We start from the raw sequence: 20,450 nt of genomic DNA on the forward strand, positions 1-20,450 counted from the left end.
TGCACCTTGTCATCTCCTGTTTTATCTTACTGATGTGGCTGCTGATATGAACAACATGCCATGCACATTATCCAAAATAGATACAATGATTTTCTTTGCCCTTCATCTATGCTTGTTATGTTGACATGGTAATCCAGTAGTGTGGTGAAGCTCCCCGCATTATGAACAATGCCAAATTATGCTATTGATATTTTGAACTTACTCTTTATTTTCTAATTTGACATTGGGTAGAATTGACATAACAGTTATCATCTTTGTTTATACACGTGCAAAACCTGTCATCTCTCTGCTTTGTTTCAGGGTGATATGCCTGATGGCATGCACAAGTCTGCTGAAGGTTGTGAGACAAACCCAACATATATTGCAGCAAAGAAGGCAAAACATCTTGAAGATAGTGAGACAACCCCAAAGTCTTGTCTTGATGCAGTGTTCAAGTTACTTGAGACTAACAGTCAGACAAGCTCACAGAATTCGTTGTCTGAATCAGTTCGACTTCTTCAGTCCCAAGTTCTAGCAGAAAGGCATTGTGCAACTCAACTTCGACTTGAAGTCCTATCTCTAAGAAAGATTGCGGAGAACACCAATGAGAACCTCATCGCTAAACAGCTACACCTGGAAGCTATGACCGACATGCTAGGCCGGTCTCATAGCCTTGCTCAGCAGCTTGCGCAGCAGTTCCCCCGCAAGGCTAACCTTTCTTGAACTGTCTTGGAAGTGGTCTCGGTTCATTATTATTTTGTTACGCTGCAATGGTGCCCAGTTTTTGTAATCTGCTTCTTCGTTGCGCTTTATGATCACTGGTGGCGAACTTCGATGCCCATGGGATGTAATATACCTTAAATCCTTTATTGTATAGTGTAGGTTTATTCTTAGTTACTATGCCGTAATTTCTTTATTGTATAGAGTAGGTTTGTTCTTAATTCCTACTAGTTATTGCCATCATTCGATATCTGAAAAAAACAGATGTAGTCGACCGGACCGAAACATTCGACTCTAACGGGCCAGGTTTTTAGCGGGCCACAATTGGGCCGGCCTGCGTCTTTCTTGGGCCCGAATGATTGGGGCCTTCACACATTGCGCCAGGCCCAAACTTACACCGGCCTATATTTTAGTTGGGCCTTTTGTCGACCCAGCGCTTAGTTTGGCCCAGGTAGCGTTGGGCCATTAACAGGCTGAATATTGTACTGGCCTGTTACGGCCGAGATGAAACCACGGGCCTTTAGCAGGCCAAAATGCATGTTGGGCCTCAATTTTCACTAGTCGTCGACGGGCCTTCAGCAGGCCGAAATGTAGACCGGGCCGTTTTGGGCCCAGTTTGCTCACGGGCCATTACCAGGCCGAAACATATCTCGGGCCTTAGTTGGCCCACTGATATCATGGGCCTTTAAGAGGCCGAAAGCTTAGCACATGCATCAACGGGCCGAATTACATGACAGGCCTTTAACAGGCCCAAAGTCACGTTGGGCTTAACTGTTGCCACCTTTAGCATGGACCGTTAGTGGGCCCGATTTCCCGTCAGACCATATATGGCCCATGGGCAGCACGGGCCATTCCCAGGCCGAAAGTCACACCGGGCTGAAATGGGCCCATGTCTACATCAGGCCTCTAACAGGCCGAAAGTCACTGGGCTGTAGTTGGGCCCAAATATTCGGCAAACAATTAACAGGCCAGATCTGGCTTCGGGCCGCAAATGTGCCCAAATATTGGGCGAACAATTAACGGGCCAGATCTGGCTTCGGGCCGTAAATGGGCCCAAATATTGGGCGAACAATTAACGGGCCAGATCTGGCTTCGGGCTGTAAATGGGCCTTTATTAAGCAGGCCGTTATTGGGCTGGCCCACTAGTACCTGATTAAGTTCTACGGGCCTTTGACTGGGCCGGCCTTTTTAACCTATATGGGCCTCTGTTGGGCCCAGCCACGTGTCGACGTATCATAGGCATGTCTCCTCCAATGGACGGGCGACATCTGGCCCACTGACGAGCTGACAGGTGTTCCCTTCGGCCAATCAGAATTTTACACGTGGAAATTTCCCATTGGTCAGGGCTGTTAACGGGTTATCGGATCCAAAATCCGACCCGCTAGCTTAACGACGTTCCGTTACGGTGGATGCCACGTGTCGGTCACCCTTGATGAAAGCACTTCTGTGACGCACGATTTATCGTCATGGAAGTGGACACTTCCGTGATGATAATTTTGGTAATGTCATGGAACACTTCTACGACAGCACAGGTATGACTATCTTGATTCTGTCATAAAATCGTCATGGATGTACATGCATGACAAAAAACGCGACCTACTGTGACAAACACATATCATCACGGAAGTGTATTTTTTTGTTGTGTAACCTAGTCTATGTGATCGGAGATCCCGTGAATTAGATGTAGAAGACAAGCTGTTGGTCAACTGAGAGGAGAGTATCCTTACTATTAACAATACCACTCCATGAAGATGCAATACTCTCCTAATCTGCATGGCAGGTTGATGTATATCTTAATGTGTTCTAAGTCGCTCATTTAAGCAGAGATGTTGTCCTGCAGAACATCTTTTGAAGAACACACCTATATGAGTCTGATTGTTAAACGTTGCAATCTATGAGAGTAGGGTGCTCTCTAGTAAATTCATGAAAGGTCTCGGAGTATGACGCATAAGCTTCAACCGCAGGAAAGACCCATGGTAGCCTAGTGTTGGTCAAGGCTTTGTGTGAAGCAAGATTCATAGAAAACTTGCAGTTCAAGGCCTAGTCCACTGTTCAAGTTGCTTACTAGTGTAGCATAGAGTTGTAGGTGGAAGTTCAACTTAATAGTCTCCACTGCAGTGCCGGTATATAAAATAGTATTTTGGAACCAAAGGCAAATTTCGTGTGCCTCCGGGATTTGGTGGGGATTGCTGGAATTTTGACTATTTTGGGACAACCCAATAGCAATTTCAGAAATTCTAATAAATCCTAGAGGACCACTAAGCCCATTCATGCAAGGCAAGGGGTGCTACTAAAGTTTAGTCCCACATTGCTAGTTCGGTGGGAGTTGGACCTCCTTATAAGGGAGGTTGTTTCCCCACATGTATGAGCATGAGAACAAGAGGGGCATTCACACGCGCTCCTCCTCCCTCGCCCGCCTCGCCACGCCTCGTCACGACGCGCCGCGAGTTGCGGGAATTAGCCGAGCCGATGTCTAAATTTTTTCCACACACAATGGGTATACGAAAGGTCACTCAGGGGCTGGAAAGTTTTTGCTATAGTGGATATTGAAATGAACGCTGCACCCTTCGTCTGTTGTCTATTCATTTTGTCTCCTTCCTTTGCTTCAGCTCCCGTCGCAGCCTATTCGCCTCCTTCTCCTATGCCTATAAAAGAGAGGTCGTGATGGCTCGTATCCACGTCAATATTTCCCCGAAGAGGAAGGGATGATGCAGTACAGCTTCGGTAGGTATTTCCCTCAGTTATGAGACCAAGGTTATCAAACCAGTAGGAGAACCAAGCAACACTATGTAAATGGTACCTGCACACAAAGAACAAATACTTGCAACCCGACGCGTAAGAAGGGTTGTCAATCCCTCTCGGGTAAAAGATAGATTGGTTTGTATAATTTGGATAAATAGTCTCGCAATAAAATAAAATAAAGAAAGAAAGAAAAAGTGCAGCAAGGTATTTTTGGGTTTTTAGAATAATAGATCTGAAAACAAAAGCAAATAAAAATAGATCTCAAAGCAAATATGATAAAGAATAGACCTAGGGGCCGTAGATTTCACTAGTGGCTTCTCTCGAGAAAAGTAGCATACGGTGGGTAAACAAATTACTGTTGGGAAATTGATAGAACTTCAAATAATTATGATGATATCCACGCAATGATCATTATATAGGCATCACGTCCAAGATTAGTACACCGACTCCTGCCTGCATCTACTAATATTACTCCACACATCGACCGCTATCCAGCATGCTTATAGTGTATTAATTTCATGGAAAAATGGAGTAATACAATAAGAATGATGACATGATGTAGACAAGATCTATTCATGTAAGAATAGACCCCATCTTGTTATCCTTAATAGCAACGATCAATACGTGTCTTGCTGCCCCTTCTGTCACTGGGAAAGAACACCGCACGACCGAACCCATCACAAAGTACCTATTCCCATGGCAAGAAAAATCGATCTAGTTGGCCAAACTAAACCAAAGATTAGAAGAATAAATACGAGGCTATAAGTAATCATGCATAAAAGAGATCAAAGAAGCTCAAATAACTTTCATGGATAAATAGATCCGATCATAAACTCCAAGTTCATCGGATCCCAACAAACACACTGCAAAAAAGAGTTACATCAAATAGATCTCCAAGAGACCATTGTATTGAGAATCAAAAGAGAGAGAGAGGAAGCCATCTAGCTACTAACTATGGACCCGTAGGTCTACAATGAACTACTCACGCATCATCGGAGAGGCACCAATGAGGATGATGAAACCCTCCGTGATGGTGTCTAGATTGGATCTGGTGGTTCTGGAACTTGCGGCGAATGGACTTGTGTTTTGTCGACTTCCCTAGGATTTTTGGATTTTCAGGGTATTTATAGAGCAAAGAGGCGGTGCGGGAGGCGGCCGAGGTGGGCACAACCCACCAGGGCGTACCTGGGCCCCCAGGTGGGTTGTGCTCCCCTCTGGTACTTCTTTAGCCCAACTGGTGCCTTCTGGTCCAGAAAAATCTCCAAAAAGTTTTGCTGGTTTGGACTCCGTATGGTATTGATTTTCCGAGAAGTAAAAATCAAGCAAAAAACAGCAACTGGCACTGGGCACTATGTCAATAGATTAGTCCCAAAAAATGATATAAAGTTTCTATAAAATGATTGTAAAACATCCAAGAATGACAATATAACAGCATGGAACAAGGAAAAATTATAGATGCGGTAGAGACGTATCACCATCCCCAAGCTTAATTCCTACTCGTCCTAAGTAGGTAAATGGTAAAAGCAGAATTTTTGATGTGGAATGTTGCCTAACATGTTCATCACATATTCTCTTCTTTTGTAGCATGGACATTTGGACTTTTATATGATTCAAAGTATAGTCTAGTTTTGACATGAAGATTTCAATACTCAAGCATATCAACAAGCAACCATGTCTTTCAAAATATCAATACTAAAGCAAGTTATCCCTAGCCCATTATGCTCGATCATCGATCCATTCATGAAACACAGTCGCATATTAGCTACACCCAATGCTCAAGTACAATCATAGTGCCCCTTAGTTGGTGCTTTATAAGAGAAGGTGGAGATTCAAATGAAAATGAAAATTGCATAAAGTAAATAGAAAGGCCCTTCGCAGAGGGAAGTAGGGACTTGTAGAGGTGCCAGAGCTCAAAGCGAAAAAGATAGAGATAAACATTTTGGGTGGCATGCTTTTCCTGACAACAAAAATGATCGAGTAGTTCCCAATACTTTCCATGCTAGATATATCATAGGCGGTTCCCAAACAGAAAATAAAGTTTATTCCTTTTTCCACCATACTTTCACATTCCACGGCTAGCCGTATCCACTGGTGTCGTCCATACCAACACTTTCCTAGGAATTTATTATTTGACAACATAAAGTAAATTCATTTTTCATTTCGAGACTGGGCATCCCTAATACCTTTGTCGTACTCTCGTGCAATGACAAGTGAATAAACACTCATCTTGATAATAACACGTCTAGCATGGAAAAATATCAGCCACCCCTACCGTTTCATGAGTGGTACGAGCACACAAAAAGGAAATTTATTTTGAAAATTGGAGATGGCACATACACATTTGCTTAGAATAGCATGGAAATACTGCATATAAATAGGTATAGTGGACTCATGTGGCAAAACTACGTTTAAGGTTTTTGGATGCACAAGTAGTATTCCTACTTAGCACAAGTGAAGGCTAGCAAAAAGTTTGAGAAGCATCCAACCAAGAAACAAAAAATCACATAAGCGAGCATTAAGCATAACTAACACCGATTAATGCACCACAAGTAGGATATAATTTCATTGCATCACTATTGACTTTCGTGCTTGCATAGGGAATCACAAACCTTAATACCAATATTCTTACTAAAGCATAATTACTTACAAACATGACTCACATATCATTATCATCATATCGCAAAACTATTAAAAAGAATCAAGTTTATTTTGTCCAATAATCTTCATGAAAGTTTTTATTATATCCTTCTTGAATATATATCACTTTGGAACTAGTTTCATATGTTGTGTTTGATAGCTCAATTAAATTTAAGTGAAGAACATGGGCATAATTTTTTTCGTCCCTCAAAATAATATAAGTGAAGCATGAGAGAATTTCTTCAAAAAATTACTAACTCTCAAACAAATCTAAGTGAAGCATGAGAGCATTTCTTCAAAAATATTAAAGCACACCGTGCTCAAAAAGATATACATGAAGCACTAGAGCAATTCCATAGCTCAAAAATTTAAGTGAAGAACATAAAGCATTTCTAACAAATCATAGCATAATTTTGGCTCTCTCAATTAGGTGTGTCCAGCAAGGATACTTGTGACAAACTAAAAAGAAAAAAAGCAAAGACTCATATAATACAAGACACAGCAAAACTCATGATATGTGACGAATAAAAATATAGCTCCAAGTAAAATACCGATGGTCGTTAGAAGAAAGAGGGGATGCCACTCGGGGCATCCCCAAGCTTAGTTGCTTGTTTATCCTTGAATATTATCTTGGGGTGCCATGGGCATCCCCAAGCTTAGGCTCTTCTTACTCCTTATTCCTTCATCCATCGTGATCTCACCCAAAACTTGAAAACTTCAATCGCACAAAACTTAACAAAAACCTTCGTGGGATCCGTTAGTATAACAAAGCAAATTACCACTCTAAGTACTATTGCAAACCCATTCATATTTTATTCTTGTATTATATCTACTGTAATCCAACTTTGCTATGGCTCATACCCCCCCCCCCCCGATACAACCCATAGATTCATCAAAATAAGCACAGAATGCAACGAAAACAGAATCTGTCAAAAACAGAACAGTCTGTAGCAGTCTGAAAACTTTGCATACTGCTGTAACTCCAAAGATTCTGAAAAATTAGGAAAACATAGGCAATTTGTATATAAAACTTGTGTAAAAATTTCAGAATTTTTCTTCGCTTCTGTGATTTTCCAAAATTATTTTACTAGACGCAAAAGTTTTTGTTTTTCAACAAGATCAAATTAATTATCACCCAACATGATCCCAAAGGCTTTGCTTGGCCCAAACACTAATTAAAACATAAAAACACAATCATACCAGAGGCATAATTGTGCAAACACTCAAGAACAGAAATAAAAAGGCAAAAATAAATTTTATTCATTGGGTTGCCTCCCAACAAGCGCTATCATTTTATGCCCCTAGCTAGGCATAAAGCATAGATTCAAGTATTGTCATCTTTGGTTCTAGATCCATAAGATTCCCTCATGATTGATTCATATGGAGGCTTGATTCTTGTTCTAGGGAAGTGTTCCATTCCCTTTCTTAGTGGAAATTGAAATTTAATATTTCCTTCTTTCATATCAATCACGACACCTATAGTGCGTAAAAACGGTTTACCAAGTATAATAGGACAAGACGGATTGCAATCAATATCAAGAACAATAAAATCTATGGGCACATAATTCCTATTTGCAAGAATAATAAAATCATTAATTCTTCCCATAGGCTTTTTAACAGTAGAATCCACCAAGTGCAAATTTAAAGAACACTCTTCAATATTGGTAAGACCAAGCACATCACATAAAGACTTCGGAATTGTGGAAACACTAGCACCCAAATCAAATAAAGCAAAACACTCATAATTTTTAATCTTGACTTTAATGGTAGGTTCCCATTCATCATGTAATTTTCTAGGAATTGAGATCTCTAATTCTAACTTTTCTTCCAAAGCTTTCATCATAGCATCTTAGTAAAAGCTTTATCTTTTTCATAAGCATGGGTGAACTAATCATGGATGCAACAAAGAAATACAATCCATCAAAGAGGAATTATTATAATTAAAGTCTTCGTAATCCAAAAGAGTGGGCATGTCACAAGTTAAAGTTTTGACCTCTCTAAACATACTTTTATCAATTTTTTCATCAAGATTTTCACCCTCCGAATTATCAGGACGCCTTCTAACTAAAGTTGACTCTTCTTCAATCCCTTCGTCATCAATTTTAATCTTACTAAACAAGGAATAAATAGAAGAAACACCAATCACTTTAAGATCTTCATCATTTTATCTTCTAAAGAGATTGGTTTAGTGGCCATTTGATTTACTAGGGTAGCTTGTGCATCGGATATTTTCCCTATCAAACTTTTAGCAAAAGCATACTTAGATTGGAGGTTACAAACTTCTCTACATATATCATCAAGTTGTTTTATTATAGCATCCAACACAATAGACTGTTCCTTAAGTTCTTCGGTAAAATATTTATTATGCTCAAATTGTGTAGTCATATATTCCTTAGTACTTTTCTCAATTTCAAGCAAAATATTGGGGTAAGGAACATCATAATATTTTCTTTGAGGCATCATGACTTTGAAAATAAGATTTGCACACAAAACAGATCTGACGAGAAAACGGTGAACGAAAAAGAAAAGGCGAATAAAACGACAGATTTTTGTGAAGTGTGGGAGATGAAAACGAGAGGCAAATGGCAAATAATGTAAACTATAAGGAGATGAGATTTGTGATTAGGAACCTGATAGATGTTGATGATGTCTCCCCGGCAACGGCGCCAGAAATCCTTTCTTGATGGCTCGTACCCGCGTCAATATTTCCCCGAAGAGGAAGGGATGATGCAGTACAGCTTCGGTAGGTATTTCCCTCGGTTATGAAACCAAGGTTATCGAACTAGTAGGAGAACCAAGCAACACTATGTAAATGCTACCTGCACACAAAGAATAAATACTTGCAACCCGACGCGTAAGAGGGGTTGTCAATCCCTCTCGGGTAAAAGATAGATTGGTTTGTATAATTTTGGATAAATAGATCTCGCAATAAAAATAAAATAATAATGAAAAAGTGAAGCAAGGTATCTTTGGGTTTTTAGAATAATAGATCTGAAAACAAAAGCAAATAAAATAGATCTCAAAGCAAATATGATAAAGAATAGACCCGGGGACCGTAGATTTGACTAGTGACTTCTCTCGAGAAAAATAGCATACGGCGGGTAAACAAATTACCGTTGGGCAATTGATAGAACTTCAAATAATTATTGACGATATCCAGGCAATGATCATTATATAGGCATCATGTCCAAGATTAGTAGACTGACTCTGCCTGCATCTACTACTATTACTCCACACATCGACCACTATTAATACAATACTTCAGCTGGGTGCAAAAGTTTCTGTTTTCTCACAGAATCAAATCAACTATCAACCAAATCATCCCAAAGGCTTTACTTGGCACAAACACTAATTTAAACACAAAAACACCACCATAACAGTAGCATAATTGTGTGCACACCAAAAAAATAGAGAATAAACAAGAAAACAAAGATAACTATTGGGTTGCCTTCCAACAAGCGCTATTGTTTTACGCCCCTAACTAGACGTAATGCATAGTTTCAAGTGTTGTCATCCTTAAAATTAATTCCATAGGTGGCCCTCATAATAGATTCATATGGTGGCTTAATTCTCTTTCTAGGGAAGTGTTCCATTCCTTTCTTTAATGGAAATTGAAATTTTATATTATCTTCTTTCAAATCAATAATAGCACCTGTGGAATCAATATCGAGCATAATAAAATCAACAGGCACATAATTCCTATTTGCAAGAATAAGAACATCATTTATTCTACCCAACGTTTTCTTAATAGTGGAATTCGCTAAGTGCAAATTAAGAGAACATTCATCCATATTGGTAAAACCTAGCACGTCACATAAAGATTTTGCTATTGTGGAAATGCTAGCACCCAAATCACAAAAGCATTGCACTCATAATTTTTAAGTTTAACTTTAATAGTAGGTTCCCACTCATCATATAATTTCCTAGGTATTGAAACCTCCAATTCTTATAAGGCTTTCATCATCGCTTCCACAATATGTTTAGTAAAAGCCTTATTTTGTTCATAAGCATTGGGTGAATTTAGCATGGATTGCAACAAGCAAATACACTCAATTAAATAACAAATATCATAATTAAAATCCTTGAAATCCATAGTAGTGGGAACATCACTAGTTAAAGTTTTGACCTCTACAAACCAACTTTTATCAATTTTTTCATTAAGATTTTCACCCTCCGAACAATGGGGACACCTTCTAGCTAAACTTGACTCATCTTCAGTCCCCTTTTCATAAAGTTTTATATTGCTAAACAAAGATTCAATGGGTAAGACACCAATCACTTTAATATCTTCATCATGACAACGATAAAAACCGGCCAGAATCGCTTTTTCTAAGAATTCTTGCTTAGCCCTCAACCTAGCGGTTCTTTCTTTACTTTCATCAGTGGAAATATAGAGATCTTTAATAGACTCACCAATATCAAGCTTGGGTGGCAAAATTTTAGTGTTGAGATTTTCCACATCATGAGCTATTCTATCCATGTTCCTAGACATATCATCAATTTTACTCAATTTTCCTCTATCGTAGTCTTGAAAATCTTTTGAGAATTAATAAATTCTTTTATATTACTTTAAAGATCAGAGGGCATCCTATTATTAGTATAAGAATTGCTATAATTATTAGAGGAATTTCCAGGAAACAGCCTAGGATTAAAATTACCTCCATAAGCATTAGTATTGAAATTGCTTCGCGAGACAAAATTCACATGTATGGGATCATTACTTTGCTCAATCTAAGTAGACAGTGGCACATCATAAGGATCAATATGAGCACTCTTACTAGCGACCATTTTCATAAGTGCATCTACTTTATCACTCAAAGTATTAATTTCTTCAACAGAATTCACCTGTTTACTTGTAGGAGTTGTTTTAGTATGCCATTGTGAATAATTTGTCATAATATTATCAAGAAAATTTGTAGCTTCTCCTAGTGTGATTTCCGTAAAGGTACCACCCGCGGTGGAATCTAAAAGATTTCTAGAAACAAAGTTCAATCCCGCATAAATTTTTTGTTTGATCATCCATAAGCTTAAACCATGAGTAGGGCAATTTCGTATCATTAATTTCGTCCTCTCCCAAGATTGGGCAACATGTTCATACTCAAGTTGCTTAAAATTCATGATTTGATTTCTAAGAGAAATATAATTTCCATGGGAGCAAAATACTTGGCAATAAAAGCATCCTTACACATATCCCAAGAATCAATACTATTTTGTGGCAAGAATGAAAACCAAGTTTTAGCACGATCTCATAGTGAAAACGGAAATAATTTTAATTTGACAATATCATTATCCACATATTTTTTTCTTTTGCATATCACACAATTCAACGAAAGTGTTAAGATGGGATGCAACATCTTCATTAGGACTACCAGAAAATTGTTCTTTCATAACAAGATTTAGCAAAGCGGCATTAATATCACACGAGTCCGCACTAGTGGAGGGATGAGCAATTAGAGTACTAACAAAATCATTATTATTAGTATTGGAAAATCACACAACTTTGTATTTTATTGAGACATAGCGACAAGGCAAGAAGATAAGCAAACAAGCAAAAAGGGATAAGATAAAAATATTTCGTGTTTCTGTGAAAACGTTTTAGAAGTGGGGGAGATGAAAACGAGAAGCAAATGGAAAATGAAAGTAAATGCAAGGAGATGAAAGTTTATTTGATGGTACTAGATAGGTTTTGGTGATGTCTCCCTGGCAACAGCGCCACAAATTCTTCCTTCTACTTGTGAGCTACGTTGGGATTTCCTCGAAGAGGAGAGGATGATGCGGTATAGTAGAGATAAGTATTTCCCCCAGTTAAGAACCAAGGTTATCAATCTAGTAGGAGAACCACGCAAGACCTCGTGAACAACACCTACACACAAAATAACAAATACTTGCACCCAACGCAAACAAGGGGTTATCAATCCCTTGGCGGTTAATTGCAAGGATCAAATCTCGTAGTGATAGATAGATAAATAAAAACACAAAAAATAATGGTAAATAAATTGCATCAAGCTATTTTTGGATTTTAATATATGATAAAGATAGACCCAGGGGCTTCTCACTGGAGGCTTCTCTCTTGAACATAGCATATGGTAGGTAAACAAATTACTATTGGGCAATTGGTAAAAAAGCACATAGTTATGACGACATTCATGGCAATGATCATGTATATAGGAATCACGTCCGAGACAAGTAGACCAACTCCTGCCTGCATATACTACTATTACTCCACACATCCACAGCTATCCAGCATGCATCTAGAGTATTAAGTTCATAAAGAAAGGAGTAATGCCTTAGGCAAGATGACATGATGTAGACAAAGTAAACCCAATTAATATGAATAAACCCCATCTTTTTATACTTAATGGCAACGATATAAATACCTATCATGTCCCTTTCTGTCGATGGGATTGATCAATGCAAGATCGAACCCATCACAAAGCACCCCACCCATTGCAAGATAAATCAATCTAGTTGGCCAAACCAAACAAATAGATCAGAGAGAAATACATAAAAGAGTTCAGAGAAGATTCAAATAATATTCATGAATAATCTGATCATAAACCCATAATTCATTGGATTCCAACAAACACACCGCAAAAAAGGATTACATCGAATAGATATCCAAGAACAATGAGAACACTCTATTGAAGATCAAAGAGAGAGAAGAAGACATCTAGCTAGCTATGGACCCATAGGTCTGTGGTAAACTACTCACACATCATCGGAAGGGCAGCAAGGTTATGTAAAGGCCCTCCGTGATCGATTCCCCCTCCAGCAGAGTGCCGGAAAAGGTCTTCAAGTGGGATATCTGAAGAACAGAAACTTTCGGCGGTGGAAAAAGTATTTTGGGTGGCTCCCTGATGTATTGGGAATATTTGGAAATTTATGGAGCTGGAATTAGGTCAAGAGGTGCCAAAGGGACCTACAAGCCTGGGGGCCCCTCAGGGGCGCAACTGGCAGGCTTGTTGCTCCCTCGTGACTCTTTAGGTCTTCTCCCGAAGCTTCTAGGTGTTGGGAAACACAGTAATTTCAAAAAAAATCCTACGCACACGCAAGATCCATCTAGGTGATGCATAGCAACGAGCGGGAAGAGTGTGTCCACGTACCCTCATAGACCGAAAGCGGAAGCGTTTAGTAACGCAGTTGATGTAGTCAAACGTCTTCGCGATCCAACCGATCCAAGTACCGAACGCACGGCACCTCCGCGATTTGCACACGTTCAGCTCAGTGACGTCCCTCGTACACTTGATCCAGCTGAGGCCAAGGGAGAGTTTCGTCAGCACGACGGCGTGGTGATGGTGATGATGAAGTTACCAACACAGGGCTTCGCCTAAGCTCTACAACGATATGACCGAGGTGGAAATCTGTGGAGGGGGGCACCGCACAGGGCTAAGACAACGGTCAACTTGTGTGTTCTAGGGTGCCCCCCTGCCCCCATATAAAACGAGCAAGGGGGAGGCCGGCCGGCCCTCATAGGCGCGCCAAGGGGGGAGGAATCCTCCTCCTAGTAGGAGTAGGACTCTCCCCTTTCCTAGTCCTACTAGGAGAAGAACGAGGGAGGGGGAAGAGAAGGAAGGAAGGGGCGCCGCCCCTCCCCCTAGTCCAATTTGGACTAGGCCCATGGTGGGGGGCGGCCAGCCCTTGGCAGCCCCTCTCTCTCCCCCCCTAGGCCCAATAAGGCCCATTACTTCTCCGGTGGTTCCGATAACCCTTCCGGCACTCCGATATATATCCGGTGACCCCCGGAACTCATCTGGTGTCCGAATATAGTCATCCAATATATCAGTCTTTATGTCTCGACCATTTCGAGACTCCTCGTCATGTCCGTGATCACATCCGGGACTCCGAACTACCTTCGGTACATCAAAACACATAAACTCATAATACCGATCATCATTGAACGTTAAGCGTGCGGACCCTACGGGTTCGAGAACTATGTAGAGCCTCTGGAGCGTTCGGCCGGCTGCTGGCTCGACGAGCTGCCTGCCGTCCTCTAGAGCTTGCGCACAACTCTGAACAAATCAATCGGCTTCACGCCTTTCTTCCTCGTCTACGGTGCCGAAGCCGTCATCCCGACGGACATAGATTTTGACTCTCCTCGAGTCACCATGTACACCGAAGAGGAAGCAGAAGAAGCGTGACAAGACGGCGTTGATCTGCTGGAAGAGGGCCGGCTGTTGGCACTCAGCCGGTCCAGCATCTACCAGCAGAGCCTGCGCCGATACTACAACCAGAAGGTCAAGCCGAGATCTTTCCAAGAGGGAGACCTTGTGCTCCGGCTGATCCAGCGAACAGCCGGCCATCACAAGCTCTCAGCGCCTTGGGAAGGCCCCTTCATCATCAGCAAAGTGTTGGCCAACGACTCCTACTACCCGATCGACGCCCAGAAGCCTCGAGCGCACAAGAGGGACGACTCCGGCAAGGAGACGGAGCGGCCACGGAATGCAAATCTCCTCCGAAGATTTTACAGTTAATGCAGTATGTGCCATGCTACCTTTTGTATTAAAGTACGAAGACTCCGGGTCCCCCGAGAAGAGCTCAGGGACTGCCCTCTTTTATCTATATGATAAGAATTATGCCTACGAATGTGTTATTCCCTTCGTGCCGCTTGGCACCGGGTCCGACTAGTCGGCCCGGGGACTCGCCGCCTTGTACTATGAAATGCTTCCTGCAGCCGGACAAGTAATGTGCTCGCACTTAAGTCGTCTCCTGCCAGAAGCCGCAGCTCGCAGAGCGACTGTCTGGTGGGTAAGAGAAAGGCAGAAAGAGTGCCCACGTGAAAAATGGCTAAGGACCCAAAGCATGTGCATAGTTCAGGCCGGCTTCCTGCCTCTGCGACCGGCTGTTGAGCAGCCGGCCGACCGGCTTCTACTTAACTTGCTAAAATGTTCTAAAACGGCTAAGTACTTGCCTCCCCAGAAGTAGCTAAGTGCTTGACCCAGCCGTAGTCCACAGAGTGGCTGTTCGGCTGGCAAGACGGCAACCAAGGGAAGGCGACAAAGGAAAAAGCCAAAGAGCAGCAAGCAAGAAAAGATAGAACTCGGAAAAATATTTACATAGCAAAGGCCCTTGGCCGATATTTAACGTAAGTTTAAAGATACACCCTGCGGGTGGAATTGTGCAAATTAACAAGTTCGTCGAGACTGATAAGCAGGTAAAAGCAAAAGATAAGCTGGCGGCTTAGGGAGCGGCAGACGGGTTCGGTGGATCGGAGGAGTCGGGGGCACCGGTTGGTTGAGCGGCCGGCTGGTCAGTCTCCACTTGGTCGCTTCCAGTGGCAGCCGGCTCGCTTGGGCGTGGCTCGTTGCTGGAGGCACGGTCGAGCTGAGGTTGGCCGTCCGCTCCGACCTCTGGTGCCTCCTCTTCGCCTTCCTCCTCCTCCTCGCCTTCTTCCTCGCCGCTGGAGCCGATCACCTTGGCCGAGTCCTCGCCGTCCTCCGGGTTCAGCCCGAACCATCCTGGTGGCACCTCGGCACCGTTTTCGACTCGCTCCGGGCCGAAGACACTAGTGACGGTGTACTCGGCGATTGCCGCCGCACGCTTGACAAGATCATCTTCCACGACCACCACCTCCTCCTGGGCCTCCAGCCGAAACGTGGCTAACTGGGCTAGACTCAGCCCAGGATACCACGCCTTGACGAATTCCAAGGCCCGGCGCGCTCCAGCCCGGGCGGAGGAGCCCTTCCAGGCTTCAAGACGGCCGGCCGCCACCTCCAGCCAGTTAGCAGTCCGGCTGGGAGTGCGCGGTGCCGGCATGTCCGGCCACAGGGCGGCGATCGCCTGGGCACCGACACGCGGCGCAACATCCGGTGAGCCGGCCGAAGACGGGCCTCGATGCTCAGGAGTTGTTCGCTAAGGGTTCGCGGGGCGTCGGCAGCGACCTGTGCGCCTTCCGCCCTCCGTCTTTCGCGATCGGCTTTAGTGGCTTGATTGGCGGCGTTGGAGTGACCAAGGAAGAAGTCTGCCAAGACAGGAAGCAAAAAACCAAAGTTAGAGACAAGAGGTCGGCTCGACCAGCAGCTGGCAGCTCAAAGAAGGAAAAAGAGGGAAGCTCACCATCGACTATGTCTTCAATCTCATGAAAGCCGGAAGTCAGCATCGCCTCCCTGTCGGTCCAGGCGGAGCGTTCGGTCGCGAACTCAGCAAGGAGGCCGATCTCCTTGTCTTCCGCCTCCTTCTGGGCCTTCTTGAGGAGCTCCGCTTGCTCTGCCAGTTGCGTGACCAGCTGGTCGCGCTCTTCAGCCAGCTTGTCGCATTCCTCCTCCTTAGCACGCAACACGGTGTTGGCTTCGCCCAGCTGCTGCTGCAAGGTGGCATTGGCCTCTGCAGAAGAAAAGAAGAAGGAAAAGGCGTTAGTAGCCAACAGAGAAGAGGCAGAGTCGCCGGGGAGATCCGGACCGACTGCTCAGCGGTCGACCTGAATCTCGGGGACTACAGCCCGCGGGTGCGCCAGCGCGCCCCCGCGGAGAAAGGAGTCATCAAAATCAACATAAAGAAGAACAGTTGCCAGGGAGATCCGGCCCGACTGCTCAGCAGTCGGCCTGGATCTTGGGGACTACAGCCCGAGGGTGCGCCAGCGCGCCCCTGCAGAGAAAGAAGAAGACTTACTTCGGCTCTTCGACAAGTCCGCAGCGCGTTGATCCAGCTCCTGGACCTTGGAGTTGAAGGCGGCAGCACGAAGGTTATGATAATCCTGTAGCAAAGATATCAGCACTTAGAGCCTGCTAATTAAAGTTCCGAGCCGCCTGCTCAACAGCCGGCCCGGAACTCGGGGACTACACCCAGTGGGTGCGCTGACGCGCCCCCATGAAGCAACACCAAAGTTAGAAACGAAGAAGCAAGAAGCGTACCCGGATGGCCTCTCGCGATGCCAGGAACGTCTTGTTGCAGTGCTTGATGGCATCGGCCTCGGCGCGGAGTTTCGCTTGAACATCCAGGATCGCCTTGTTCACAGGGCCCGTCCCGCCTCCCCGCACCCACCCAGTGGGCGCGGCGCTGGTCGCCTCGGTGTCTGGGATCGAGGAGCTCGCGGCGCCGACCTCCATCGGGCGTGGCGCCGAAGCCGCCTTCTCAAGTCGGCGGCACGTCGGTGTGCCGACCTCAAGAGCAGGCCTGTCGCCACCTCGTTTTCAGTTGGCGGCACCGGCGGGTCCGCCGGCTGCTCACCTTGCACGCTCCCGGACGGCAGCGGTGGAGGCACAATCACGTCCCGCATGGCGACGTCGCCGCCGTCCCTCTCCATGACCGGGTGCTCGTCGCCGGCCTCCCCAGTCTGCGCCACGAACTCCGGAGGTGGCGGCGCGGAGTTCAGGGGAGTGATGAAAATCGCCGACTGGCGGTGCGCGGCTTCTTCAGCCTGCTTCTTCGCTGCGTCGGCTGCCTCGGCCTCCGCCAGTTTCTTTAAGGCGGCGGCCTCCGCCTTCTCCAGGCGGGCGGCTTCCTGCTCTTCGCGCACTTCTCGCGCGTTCCGCTCCCTCGCCTCCCGGAGGTCGGCGGCCGGATCGATCCGCCGAGTGGTGGTGGAAGTCTCCGCCGACCCCACGATGGAGGCGGCGGCCGATTTCTCGAGAGTGAGTGGAGCCCTAGATCAAGGGAAACAAAGTGAAGAAGCTCAGACAGAATCAACAAGGAAAAAATGAAGGTACGAGATAAAGGCGGTACTTACGTGGAAACCAGCTGTGGCTTCTTCACCTCCTTGCGGAAGCGGATGGCCTTTGCGGCCGCCTCGTCCCGCTTGGTCGCCGCGGCCGAGCCCTTGGGATTCTTCGGCCTGCTGCCGAACAAGCTCGGCGCGGCCCTGCGTTTCTTCGCGCCACCTTGGGCATCCGGCGCGGCAGACGAGCTCGTGGCTGGTTGGCCGGGCTCTGGCTGGTGGCGCGGGGCGACTTCCCCCGCATCATCGTCGGGCCAGTCTTCAAGGCTGGCTCCGAGCCTCGAGCCGCCCGCCTCGCCGCCTCCTCCCTCGGTGTCGTCCTCCAAGGCCGCCGCCCCCAAGTCGGGGTCGTCGACGTCGGTCTCCGCTCGGTCGGGGAGGAATTGGCGCTCCGGCCCCGCGGCGCCGGCTGCTGGAGGAGGGGGCTCTGTTCAAAGACCGATTGGTCAGGTCAAACAGGCCTGACTCGGCAGCAAAAAAAATAGAGAAAAAGAAAGACAACTTACCATAGGCGGGGGCTCGGCGCGCGAGTACGGCTCCTTGCCAAACCTCCACTCCTCTGTGAGCTCGCAGTGCGCAAGATAGTTCACCATATGAGCTACCTCTGCGTGAGGCATCTCCTTGGTGCATAGCCGGCTTGGGCCCAATGCCCGCTCATCTGGCAGATCATGTGAGGGCGGCTCTGGAGCAGGAGCACTCGGCGCGCCACGAAGGCGGACAGCAAGTCGGGCCCAGTCAGGCCCTCCGACTGTGTCAGCACTAGGAGCCACGCGATGGCGGCGGCTCCAGCAGGCGACAGCGTCTTGGCCCGGTACGACCAGTTGGGACGCCTCCCAGCCGGCGGGCCGGCTTCGTAAGCCGGCAAGTTGACCCAGTCGCCCTATGGGAAGACGCTCTTCACGTAGAAGTACGACCGCTGCCACATCTTCACCGACTTGATCAGCGGGATGGGAGGAAACGGATTTTCGGCCGCCGGCCTCCGCACCGCGATAAATGCGTCGCATTGAGCCGGCACGCCCGCGACGAGGGTGCTGAGCTTGATGTAGAAGAACTCCCCCCAGAGCTCGATGGTGGGGAGGACACCGAGGAAGCCTTCGCACAAGGTGACGAAGGCGGACAGCAGCACCACCGTGTTCGGGGTGAGGTGGTGCGGCTGAAGACCGTAGAACTCGAGGAAGGATCGGAAGAAGCTGCTCGCCGGCAGGCCGAGGCCGCGCAGGCAGTGCAAGCGGAAGATGACCTGCTCGCCCTCCTCCGGCGCCGGCGAAATTTCACTCTTCGGCGCGAGGCGGACCCTCACGTGGTCCTTGCTGGGCAGCCGCCACGTCTGGCGGAGGAAGTCGATGTGGTCATCATGAACCTCGGAGCCGTCCCATGCTCCGGAGCGCGCCATGGGGGGCATGGGGTTGGAAGATGAGCTCATCAGAGACGCTGCGGTGAGAGGAAGAAGAAGGAGGAAAGAATGGGGAGGAGGGACGCGCGTGCTCCGCTGCTCCCCCCTCCTCCCCCTACTTATAGGCCTACGGGCTGGGAAGCCGAGGGGGCGATCGTGGGATTTACTGCGCCCACGATCCCACGCCCCCCACGTTTATCACGCGAGTTACTGCGCGCAGTAACTCCGCGGGAACCTCAACCGCCCACCTCGGCCGCAGCGGATCCGCTCGCGTGTCGAGGCGTGGTAGTGGTGGGCCCCGCCAGCAGGCGCGTCCCATCGCGAGTGTGGGCTGGCAGACTGGCCCGGCCGCTCGACGCCACGTGACATGCCCACAACGGGCGGAAGTCTGGAGGCTTAGCAAGCACGCCACTTGGTTCCCGCCACCGCATTCGAAGTTTGGATAGGTCAGGATGGACGAGGCCGACTCCCGCTAGTCGGCTCGGCAGAAGCCGGACGAAACTCCACCTCAAGCTCTCGGAGAAAGAAACTGCTGAGGTTCCTCGGCTGATCAGCCGCGGCACCTCACCAGCTTCGGGGACTACTATCGGAGTAATGGGCCACGGGTAGGCTAACCCGAAACCCAGAGCCTTTCAAGACATCGGGGCTGGCTGCCCCCCTCAAGGCCTCAAGACGAGGTGCCGCCTTCTGGTGGCCGGCTGGAGGAATAGCCGGCTGCCCGAAGACGGCCGAGTCCCAGAAGCCGGCAGCAAGGCGAGCCGACTCCTAGTGGGCGGCTTCCAGAGAAGCCGGCCCCTAGCAGTCGGCCCGTGGCGCCAATGAGGCCTGCGCCCTCATCAAGAAAGACAAGACAGGGAGTGGCTACAGAGTACCCCACCCCCCCCCCCCCGATCCAGGGACGGGCGTGGCCACAGTGCACCGTACCAGCGGAGATCTCCGCCCGGCGCGGCACTGTTGCCACTCCACCCCTGACGTCAGCACAAGTAGGCGGGGCCCTGCTCCCACGACGGCCTGTCGCTACGGCCAGGGGACGACGGGCCCCACCGATCAGCGAGAGCCCGGAAGACGGCTAGAGCCCCACCAGTCGGATCCGAGGGAGGTCGGCCTCCAGCGGTCGGCCAACCCCTTCCTCGGGCCCCACGCGCCATTAACCAGACGAGATGCAGAGTGGCTACAGTAATCGCCCGCGAGGCGGCGTGGCTGTATCCACGCTCCCCTGACCAATCCTGCGTCGTTAACATCACGGCTATAGTGATCAGCAGCCGACAGGACCCACGAGCGGCGGAGGCGGCCTGTCGGTCCTGTACCAGACCAGTCGGCGAGGCCCAC

The sequence above is a fragment of the Triticum aestivum genome, chromosome 1D (genome assembly GCF_018294505.1).
Source record: "Triticum aestivum cultivar Chinese Spring chromosome 1D, IWGSC CS RefSeq v2.1, whole genome shotgun sequence".
NCBI lineage: Eukaryota > Viridiplantae > Streptophyta > Magnoliopsida > Poales > Poaceae > Triticum > Triticum aestivum.